The following is a 12,428-nucleotide window of genomic DNA, read 5'->3' as shown; positions in this document are numbered from 1 at the left end:
GTGACCTCTGGTCTGATATAATTTGTACTTACCATTTGTACTTTCCCACTTTTGTATTGAACTCTTCAAAGTACAATGGGATTCCTACGACATTGCCAGAGAGAAAAGATGTGTCAATACCACTATTAAGTTAAGGTACTCCGTTTTAGAGAATGGAAAGATAAGAAATCAAATCAGAAAAACTGTCTGCCTGAATGAATAAGATGTAAGTTGAAGATACAAGGAAGTGAATCTGAGGAAATGGCTTCACTTATAAACTTGCCATCTGAAGTTTCTATTCTTTTTCATCTGCAACTCTGTCTTCTACTTTGACACTGAACAAACAGGATGGTTACCCCAGAAGGCTAAAAAAGCAGGGATGCACAGCTGGCTTATTTTGTGTGTGCTTATGTAGCCTTTTTGTGTATACATGATTTCAGTTTTGTGGGAATAAGGAGCTAAATCATTTACGACAAACAGGCATTTTCAGATGAATGGAGAACAAATGAGGATCTCTGGATTGTATTTCTTTTTAATATATTGAGTTGCCTGAGTAAGCAAATCCATCTTACTTTCACCAGAAAGTGCCATGATGGTTTAAAGTTCTAGAGTAATTTTCTGGACACAAGATGAAGGATGCCTTTCTCACTGATTAAATTAAGCTCCAATTATTTATCAAGGAGTTCACCACAGGGTGCGAAATCAGATGTCAAGTCTCTCTAATGTTTTGCTAATATTTTGTTTCTGTACTCCAAATGTTTGGTTTCTTACAGTGTTCTGCTTTTGGAGCAGCTTCTTCCTCATTTCTATCTTTTCTTGCCCCCAAAGAAAACAGGACAAAGCAAAGTCGTCCAGTTTCTAATATGCAGCAAAGTATGATCTTGGATAGGGGCAGTACACATTGGTTTGCAATGAACTCATTGCTTCTGAGTGGGACTTCTAGCGAATTTTTGCTGCCTTTTCCACACTGCCTCAGGACTGTGTTTCTGATGAAGTATACCAGCTTATATGGAGGTATGGAGGCTTTCATCCCTAAAATAAGGTGATGATAGAAGATGTATTTATATCTATAAGGAAGACAAAGTCCTAGAATATCTACATTCACAATAACAGCTTGGTAGAAAACAGAATATGAAGAAAAAAGACATGGCCTGAAAGTATGAAATCTCCCAGCTGCAGACTTACTGCATACAGATGGTAGATGAGAATAAATCTGTTCAATTGTAACTTTTTCTAGCATATGACCTTTTTTCTTAGCTTAATCAGTAAAGTACCCAATACTTCTCCAGTTTTCTCTGAATCCATCTTGAACAGTAAAAACAATTTGTGTACTGCATATCTCCAAAATTCAGAAAGCAAACCTCAAATACTGACTGACAAACAGGATTCTGAGATATTTTAATTAATCTAAGCAATTAGAAAAATAAGATTATTAAGGGGCATATGACAATTCCTGAAATAAACTGAAATCCAATCTGAACGTACTAGATAATGTGTCTCATAGCACACTTGGTTTTTGTGAGAGCATCCATTAATTATCATCATGAAAATACAACATGGAATGCAGATACTGCATTCCTTTTTTCAGTAAAATTGCTTTGTGCTTTAGAGTGCCATATTGTGATTGAAATCAACTTTTTGACTAGGAATAGTAAACCATTTCTGAAATGCATGATTTTACTTTTATTGTCGGCTAAGATGCCAATATGCCTCTCGGGAAAATTCTGTGTGGAAATAAGAGTAAATACACCATGCAGCACATGTATTATGTCTGTCTCCTAGGCAATAGCAAACCAATTGTGTATATATTAATAAGTAGGCTGATAAGTAGTGTGCACAATAACTCAGAGCATCCATTCTGTGTGTGACTTAGTGTATGTAAGCAGATCGGGCAGAGAGTTCCTACACAGTTGCCATTGTTTCAGGAGTTCTGAATGTTAGGATGTCTCAGGGCAATCAGGCACTCAGGAATTACTGCTCTGAGAAAACACAAAAACATCTGCATTGGTTTAGGCCAAAGACTCATCTAGCTGAATATCCTGTCTGCAGCAATAGATGATGGTGCTTGTCATAATTAACAAAGCTAGTGTAGGTGCTCCTAGCCTGCAGCAATCTGTGGCTCAGGAACCTTCTGAGGCAGTGATGTTTTCTTTACAATTAACAAAAAATTCTGATATCCAAAATGTTATCTGGAAAGGAGTTCCATAGCTCAATTATATGTGTTGTATAAGGACCATCTTCCTCTTTTTTTCATTTTGACCTGCCTCATGAAGGTTTTAATGTTTTAATGCCTCTTGTTCTTGTCAAGTGTTGTTTCTTATATATGCCTCATAAATATCTCTGTCAGTACATTTTTGCAGACTGAGGAAGGCTGTCTATCTAGTACAGAATCTTCCCTACACTTGTTCCAATTCTACTATATCCTCTGACATGAGGGACTGCATACAGTATTCAACATGCAGAAGCACAGTCGATTATTCTGCAGCATAATATTTTTTCTGGTTTCTTCTCTGTTGATTTTTTCCTTTTTTTCTTTCTCCTTCCATCTTTGTTCTTCTCTTTTTCATTTTCTGGATCCTTAGTGAGTGCTCAGGTGCTCAGATAATGTTTATATAGACCTATTGGTTACAGTCCTAAGGCGTCTTTCAAGATTTGTAGTAAACAGGTCAGAATCTATTATAGTATCCTTTATAGTATCTATTATATTATCCATTTTGTGATGTGGAGATTGGATATTTTTCTAGTGCTTCTGCACCAAACATGAATCTCATGATTGTCTGAGATTGCAGGAGACTGGATATGATGAGACATATCTCTTCCAAATCTCTATTCCTCGGTTCTCAAGAACCTTGTATTTACAACAACAGATTACTACTAAAAAAAGAGGCAAGATTAAGTCAAACAAACAAAAAAGAAACAGAAAGGAACATGGCATGGTAAGAAAAAAAAGGGCATTTAAAACTCCTTGGACAGACAGAGGGGTAGTGTGAAACACAGGTTCCCTGGATGGGAAACTGGAAGTTGAGAGGGAAATCAGAGGCAAGGAGTTTTAGGAAGTCCTGTGTAACATATTCAGTCTAGTCTTTCGTTCCACTTTCTTTAGATCATTTTGGCACACTGGGTACAATTCTGCATGTAATGTGAAATGTGCTTGCCTTGTCCTTCTAATGACTATTATTTCAGAATAATTAAGTCATCTCGACTGTGTTTATTTCCATGTGCGTCTTGCTGGTGATGTTATGAGAGGCCTCAATCTACCAGATTCTCACTGAGCTCATAGTCACTATACCTCTCAGGACTGAATGTCATATTTCATCAGGTGGGTTTCCAAAAAGAACCCTTTCTGCAGATATAAGTTTTACTTGTGAGGATTGCAATTCACTTGTAGTGTGATGCAGATCTTGCATATCAGTGAGGAATCAGTAACAAGGGTTGAGCACTAGGGCAATGTGCTTTCAGTAGCTATTTTTTCTAGGCAGAAAAACTTCTGTTTACTGAGATATTTTCATTTTTGTAAAGTTTTGCTGTTGTTTTGTTTGTTTGTTTGTTTGTGCTTTTTTTAGGGGTAGAAAATTATAGTAGAGGTAAAAGTCAAATGTACATTGACTCCCTGTGGTTAAGTCTGAATTCAATGGAAATATCACCATGTTCCAGCCAAACAAATGAAAAAAATCAGTGTATTTTGTGGGAGGAACTCCCTGAGTACCAAAAGAAATGCGAAGGCCAAATGAGTATGCATAAAATTACTGAGGATATAAGGATTTCCCAAAAGCTATTCAACAATGAGTGTAAATATTCAACTTTCTCACATGTTAGTCTCCTAAACCTTCTTGTTAGGTTAGACTTAGGTATTCTTCAGATACTTCAAAGAAATGGTTTCCCATACAAACCAGTTTTTGTTTCAAAGCGACTTCTTAAGATTTTTCATAGCCCTTTTGTTATTCTGTTTCTTAGCATTGGTCTTTTGGAAAAAGAATTAAAAAACCCCAACTAGTTCTTCCTCATGACTGAGAGGTAAAACTTTCAGTGCTAGGAGCTTCTGTCATAGAATCATAGAATGGTTTGGGTTGGGAGGTTCCTAAAGATCATCTAGTTCTAACTCCCTTAACTCCAAAACACCTTAGCTCCTGGGTCTTGACATCTCACATCCTACAGCCCGTTTATGCTGGTGCTAGCATTTGTAGGGCTACACAGTGAAATGTGGGATCTGGGACTGATCTGGCTAAAAACTAACCTGGAGGAGGGTAGCGGTGATTTGATTTTTACTGGATTTCCCTAGCCTGACTCACTTATGTCTCCATGAACACTACTGCTGGCACAAGGAACAGGAGAGAAAACGAGGAGTGAGGGAATGGCAAAACTGTCTATTTTTCTGGCAGTGCCAGTTTACACTGCATTGAAGTTATGAAACTACAATGTAAGAAATACAATCTGAGATGTCAAGTGTGAAGAAGTCTACAGCAAAGCATCTGATTACAGGGAGAAAGATCTTTTAGATTCAATCATTATGTAAGTGGATTAAAAATTACGTTCTTTAATTTCTTCACGGATTTCATGCCTAATGCCTGTCATATATTGACACTTTAATGAGTGCCTGTCTACCCAAAACATTATTGCAAGCACAGAAAGAATGCTAGGCTGTGCAGCCAAAATGAGATGGATTTGTTGAAAGCATGTGTCAGGACGGAAAGAAAGGTCTTCCAGGTTCCAGAGGCAGTTGGTAAAGTGCTCTGATAGCCACAAAAGCTTCACACAAGGTTGTGGGAGAAATGTCTGAACCACAAGGATTTTATGATAATCAAACGATCAGTTTATTGAAACTTACTCTTTTTATTATATTGAGATCATCGTAGGGAAACCACACTCATTCTCTCTCTCCAAGCCTGACTCCCTACAAACTCCAATACACTGATTTCAGCTATGCAGACATTTGAAATTTCTGAGATATTTATACTTACCAGAATAAATCACATTTGTAGATACAGCTTGGACGCAGTTGGTTTGCCAACTAACCAAATTATGCTTATATTGGTGTAATTTAAAATATTGGACTGAAATCATATCTAGAAAAATAATATAATAGACTCTAATAAAATAGTTACTAAATTAATTGTACAAACTCTTACAATAACTGGAGGTGAACCAGTCTGTCCATCGGTGAAAGGGTTTAGATTGCTATTGATGAAATTGGCTATGGGCAGCTCAATTATCAGAAAATTACTGGCTATATTTAGAAGAATAAAGTAAAAGAAGAATATGGGACTATAAGATAAATTTGTGTATTTTTCCATATTTAAAAATATTTTAGGGGGAAAAGTCTTTTTCCTTAGAAGTCATATTGCTTCTTTTCATCTTGTGTAAATTGCCAAACTCTTTATACAAAGAAAGATCTAAGCAATTTGTGTAATTTAACTCTGTACAGTAATCTGAAGCTTTGAAATGAGTAAAACATTCTGTACTGTAGCTACTTTAATCTTGTTTCAGAACTAGATAACTTAGCAGTGCAAGATACAATATTGATTCATCTGAGTGGCATGAAATATGACTAGCAATAGCGATACAGGAAATTATGTTGATCTGATTTCCTCTCCCTCCCACTGCTCCTGACCATGAATACCTTAAACTCCAATAGTTCAGTTGATGAGTGGGGAAAAAAAAGGCTCGGAAATAGAAGCATTAATTTCAAAACTGTTGCAAATTTAATTCCATATTTTCCCCTTAAGACTGGACTAAATGTAAGGAACGAAAGAAATTTATAATATCAGGGGAAACCACAGTCATCACCACCACTGTATGATGAATATCCCACCTACCATATGAGCATCCAAGCATCCTTGGACAAATTGGCATACAGGCATATTAATATGGATGTATCACCAAGGATTGTCTAATACAAGAGAAGCGTTGATAATTTTCATTTTTTCCTGACTTGTTTAGTAAGGGATGTGATAAGGCAGTCTCTTTCTATTCTATTTCTATTTCAATGGGTAGCGCTGACATGCAGTTTTAGGCTACCTTGCATACAGCAAAAAATTGGTTTTCTGAAGAGATTTTTTGAGTCTGCAAATGGAACTCAACATTCAAAGAAAGTTTCAAAGTGATTTGTTCAATTCCTTGGAGTAATTATGTTAGAGTGACAGTTCAGATGTCAGCATTCTAACATTGCTGGTCGGTTTAGAAGACACATTCAGCTCATGTACTTATCGATTTTTGTAGGTCAAAATGAAAGCAATTTGGGGGACCATAACAGAAACTTTCTTTCCTTCATCAATTTAAAAAGTGAAGTATTGTGAGGAGTGATGTGAATTGCCATCCTTTTGCTCTGTGTCTCTTGTAGCAAGTCTACACTAGAAACTTGAAGCAAGCAAAGGCACATAGGGCGTTGTGATTTAACCCCAGATGGCAATTAAAATACCACATCAGCCACTCATTCCCCCCCCTGCTGTGGTGGGATGGGGAGGAGAATCAGAAAAGGTTACCCTCCATGGGCTGAGATAAGAACAGTTTAAGATGAAGTAAAATACTAATACTAATGATAATGATAAGGAAAAGAGAGAGCAGAATAACACCCAAGAAAGACAAGTGATGCACAGTACAGTTGCTCACCACCCACTGACTGATGCCCAGCCAGTCCCCAAGCAGTGATCAGCAGCCCCCAGCCAACTTCCCCTCAGTTTATATACTGAGCATGATGTTCTAATGTATGGAATATTCCTCTGGCTTGTTTAGGTCAGCTGTCCTGCCTCTGCTTCCTCCTGGCTTCTTGTGTACCTCCTCCCTGGAAGGGCATGGGAAAGTGAAAAGTCTTTGATTTAGAGTAAGCACTGCTCAGCAACAACTAAAACATCAGTGTGTTATCAACATTATTCTCATCCTAAATCCAAACCACAGCATTGTACCAGCTACTAGGAAAAAACCTCTGTCCATCAAAACCAGGACATAGGAATATGATTTTTTGCTATCACTATGATGGCAAAAAGCCCTACTATAATTGCAGTTTTATGTGTTTTAGATGCTTTTTCCAGTACCATTATTCCAGTATTCATCAAATCCATACATTTTCTCTTTCTTATCTCTATTTACAGGAAAAGGACTGGTGCAGATCTGAGCTGAAGAGCTAACCAGCTGTATAACTGTACCCACATCATATGAAGTAGTAGATGAAACAACAATTAATTTTATTGTAAACTTCTCTAATCTGTGTCAGGAGGAACAAAAGTCTTGGCATGTTCTTATTCTTATGAAAGATTCAAAATAGAGAGAGAGAGAGAGAGAGAAAGGAAGGGAAGAAGGAGAGAAAACAGAAAGATGGGATCATCACCCTTGGATCCAGTGATGTCTCCTTGGCTGGTGAGTCTGGGCTCCAGAGTAGTGGTGCACCCACACGGCTGTAAAAGCAAGTCACGTTTTATAGGGTTGGAATCTCTTGGGATCCTCCCACAGGTGGGGACTCATTTGTGTGCTTGCACATGAGTTGCAGTGTCACCAAAAACAGGAGTAAACCTCTTAACACCAATGAGACATTAAGAAGCAAGCATTCTCTATTTACAGCACTGAATGCACAGGGGATTGCTCTGCCCAACATGCACGCTAAGTTACTTGAGGGCACACATTATATACAGTAGAGTGCATGCACATTTATAGCATGCGACATATTCGTTTTCATTCACATACAGGATAGGTACAAGTTTCTTGCTTCTAATGTAAATTAGTATGCATCCTCGGATAGCACTACTCAAGTTTTTTAACTACGCATGCTCCCCAAGCCAGGGTTTACCCTCTTTCGGTGGGGCCATTTGAGTTGGTCACAATCTCCCACCGCCACCATTACCCTTGTCCTACTTTCAATCAACTTCCTGTGGATTGCAACACTTTATCAACTTGTCTCCCCTTGCAGCCAGAATTTCCTCACTTGCAGGGTTCTTTCTGTGTAACTTATTATAATGGTGTGCTTTTCACCATCCATTCTTTGTTCCCCGTCCCTCCTGAGGCTGCCTCCCTTGATTAGAGGTCCCTTCATTTGTCACTTTTAACACTTTAGAGAGTCAGCTTCGGCTAAATTTTGTGCACAGATTTGTTTAACATATAGCTAAACACAATACCAGAGTTTGGCAATTCAGGAGTTTAAACAACAGCAGCAGTTCTGGAATGTTCCAGACAGTGGTGGGTGTTTCGGGTGCTTGACAGGCACACCTGCAATGTTACATAATGCTGTCTCTAGGCAGTTTTGCATCCCCCGCCTCCATGGATCACGACCTTCTGTTCTGTCTCCCTGATATCTGCCCAAGTGAAGACAAACTGCTCACCACAGAAAGCTGCCTAAAATCACAGTCTCTCAAGTAAAAGTCTCCTTCAGTTCCTTTCGCCTCTTGAGTTGTTTTGAGACAAAAAAAAAATAGCCTTTCAAGATGGTCAGCCATCACAAGATCTAAGTAGCTGACATTTTGCTGATTGACAGGATACCAAGCAAAAATAATTTCCAAATCAAATATAAGAATAAATACAGTTTATTATATTACAATATAATAAAGGAAAACAGTATGCAATATGGTAAAAGGAAACAGTACTAGTTATGCACAATATGATAAAAGAGCAATAGCAGCAAAGCATCCAATCGTTACTGCAGAGCATTACAGAGACTAAGAAAAGGAGTCATCATGAATTACCACCTTAACACTGTAGAGGCCCACACTTTGGCTGGGCAGCCCCGTTGCAGGCAGTGCCAGAAGTCTCTTAGTAACTGGGAAAATTCCTGCGCAGTGCATCCACCCGTAGTGAGGCTTCCGGCCCACCGCTGGTGCTTGCCCGCCTTTATACTCAGTGAAAACCAAAAATAGTTTACACACCTAGTGTAAGTAAACTTTTAAGTTCAGACTAAGTGCAGGCGTGCAGTATCCCATGATCCGTAAGGTTCACACAAGCCAGGGACGCTGGCCAGATGCCCAAGCATGGTGGAGTTGCCATCGTGACCCAACTGCACACAATACTTAATGTCTGGATGGTCCTGCTCATATCTTGGTTGTTTAGGGGGCTCAAGACAAACACCACTTGCTCATAAAAGTTGTCCTTGAGCAATCTGAGCTCCCTGTTCAAGTTAAGCAATCCCTAAAGACAAAGACTTTTTCATAAGCTGTAATCAATTTCATAAATTTTCACCACAACTGACCGTACTGATGAAACACTGAAATTGGTTACACACAAAAATACCTAAATAAACCTACCTGAAATTTAAGAAAAAATGTTTTCAGAAGTGTATTTTTCAAATCTACCATGTTACTTGTATTAATGGAAGTGCACCATTCTTATACTGCCCATAAATCTCTGATATCACTGTGTATAATCACTAGAATATGAAAGCATAAAATGTATAAATGATAAATGTCACAATACTATTTGTTTTCATATTTCAAATATATTAGGAAACATGACTTCCTTTCTTATTCATGCCTTTTCCTCTAAAGATATAAAAAGCAGCACGCTGAAATCTCCAAGCGATTTTCCACCTTCAATTTCAGGAGAGATATCAGAATGAAACTATGTTTTTCAACACATTCTTCTATTGCATCCATAGAAATTCAATAAAACATTGTAATAATAGTCTGAATGGTGTCATTTTAGCTTTAAAAGTATGATGGGAACAATTACACACACCTGTCTTAGCAGCAGGAATAGAAAAAATAGATGTAGAAAACAACACCTCCGGAGACCTCCATCAAAGAAATTGCAGGCAGAAAACAGGCCTACAATTGCTTTTAGCCTCACCTTGACAGCTGACGTTGGATTCCAGTCCCAGCAGTGACATTTCTTAAGTGTTCAGACCTTGAAAAGAAGCATTAGAACTACTGTGATTCAAGTGTTCATCAAATTACGCTTTTCCTAGAACATCTTTGTGCTTGTGCTGCTGCTTTGAGATCACTTAAAAATGCCCTGGCTGAATGGATGATGATGTTTACTACACATCATGCCTCTCACTATCCTCATTCTAAGAGAAACACTATCTTACATGCTAAAGGCTAACCTGCGGTGTTCAGATGAAATAAAGTATCTTCTTTTTTGAAAGGTACTGCTAGTTCTGCACAAACATAGAGGAAACTGTCAAAACACAATCTAGGTGCCAGAGTACTGCTACAAAACACTTAGTAAAATCCTTTAAAAAGCAGGAAAGACATGACTCATGAGACACTTGAAGAATTTTACTTACATAAGTGCAAGGCAGGGACTCTAATATGCTTTTACATTTCTAAGAGGTTTATATTCAGTAAATAAAATTAATTGCCATTTCCTCATCATTCAACTAATTCAGTTCTACATTATGACATCAATTATTTTACCTTTTGTTAGGATAGGATTTGGCTGATACAAGGGCTTTGTCTGCTTTGGGGAAATTATTCCCTCCCTGGTCACACCGATCAACTTTCTCACACAAAGTCACAGATCTTGTATTATCATGCATTTCAGGTACATCTCAAGTCCCAGCTCTGAAAATCAAACAAATAAATTAAAAAAACCTCAAAGTAATAATAATCTCTCCTTGCTTAATTTTAAAATGAAACCTGGTTTTGCAGGATTTGTTTTTGCAGGATTGGGTTTCTTCCGCTTACTCTTTAATTGGATGCATATCTCATTTCTGTCACTTCACTAGGAATTAAAACGTATTTGCCAGTGAGATTCAGTGTAAACGATTTTTATGATTGTTCCAAATTTAATCTCTGTGCAATTGGCATCTAATTGTTGTTGACTTTTAATTGCATTAATATCTGAAGATCCCTTTCGTTAAAGAGCTTGCAGTACAGGTCAGTAATATGCAGTCCATGTGCCCCACATACCCTCACTTCAGGATCCCAGTGTTGTCACGGGGGAGAAGATGATTTCCAGCCTAGGTGTTGGTGTTGTGAGTAACTGCACAGTGAGATTTTACTTCTGCTCTTTGTACAGAGAGCCTACACAGGCTCCTCACTTAAGATTGCAAAAAATACCCGATGCCTGTAATGTGCCTATTCTGCTTGACTAATACAAAATTTCAGATCAATGTAAAAAAGAATATTGCTGAATTATGTTCTATCCACATTTGTATATATTTAATTTTCTAATAAGTAAGTTCTGCTGATTGCAGCTGCTATGCCATGTTGCAAATGAAGAATGGAACTACCAGAGAAAGACATATTCTGCCTGTTTTTCAACATAGCCTGGACATTCTGGAGAAGAATGAAATATTTTGGGTGCCCTTTGAGCTGAGAGCACACAGCTCTCTCAGAGCTGGAGGGGATGTTTATTACATGGAAAAAGTATTATACACTCCTCTGCTCTCATCAGATACTCAAGTCCTAGTCCTTTTTGGCATTCTCAGCATTATCACATGTAACTTTTTCTCATATTTATTGATGGGGTTCCTCCTCAGGCCTATGTTGCACTCTGCTGCTCACCCTGTGGCCTGGGAGCAAAGAGAGCCTTAGCTCTTCATTTGGAAGTAAGTCCAAAGGCTGGCGTGGCGGAGCTCTGTGGTGGTCAGGAGCACAGAGCGCTGGCCCAGGAGCACATCTGTCAGGCTGCAGTTAGGAGCTGGTGTTAAAGGGGCTTGTCTGTAGGCTCACAGCCACAGCCACCTCCTGATGTTGCTTGTCTTCTGCACATCTGTTGGGTTTTTCCATGGATAGATTGAGTTTAAGCAAAGATGTGTCTTTTCTTCTGAGTTACTGTCATGGGGAAAACCTTTAAGTCCCCAAGCGAACAGAGGCTGGGGAGAGCTGGGGGAATTCCTCCCTTCTCTCCTACAGGAGAGCACACTACCTACGCCAGATCCCTGGATGCCAAGAGAGAAGACTGAGACACCAACAGGCCCCATACAAAGTTGTGTGAAGACTGGACAGACACCTAAACCCTTCCAGTTCCCAACCAGCACGTAGTTATGGTGATCATGGAACATACATGGATGTTATGTTGTGGTGAGTTTTGTTGATTGGAAGGACGTGGTTAAGTTTGGCAGAGGTAGGTATTATTATTGGGTGACTGCAGTAGGGCTAGGTGTTACTCTAGTAATTTAGTATTACACAGCCTTTTTTAACTGGGCATTTTTTATTTTTTTTTTAGTTTTAATTACAGGAATATTTTTCGTATTGTCAGTGTATTTATAAAACACCAAAACTAATTTATCCCAATAGGTCCTCAGTCAGTGTAGCAATGACCTCTAGCTTTGGCTTTAAGGCAAGCCTCGTAACAGGAAAACTTTGGCACACAATTTAAATTAACCATAAAATCTACTCAGCATTAAGACTTAAGTGAACAAATTAAAAATAATGGGAACACCAATTTCTATTACTTCCCATCAGTTTTTAAGAGAATAGCTTATCTTAAGAAAGGCCCCAGACTAACCAAACGTAAAACATGGACCCAGGCCCCCACCGCCCCGCCAAAATCCGGCGCGTCACAGGAGGCCCCGCCCCTGCCGTGGC

Source organism: Falco naumanni, chromosome 1 (genome assembly GCF_017639655.2).
Source record: "Falco naumanni isolate bFalNau1 chromosome 1, bFalNau1.pat, whole genome shotgun sequence".
Classification (NCBI taxonomy): Eukaryota; Metazoa; Chordata; class Aves; order Falconiformes; family Falconidae; genus Falco; species Falco naumanni.
The sequence above is the reverse complement of the archived record's forward strand: the minus strand, read 5'-3'. Positions refer to the sequence as shown.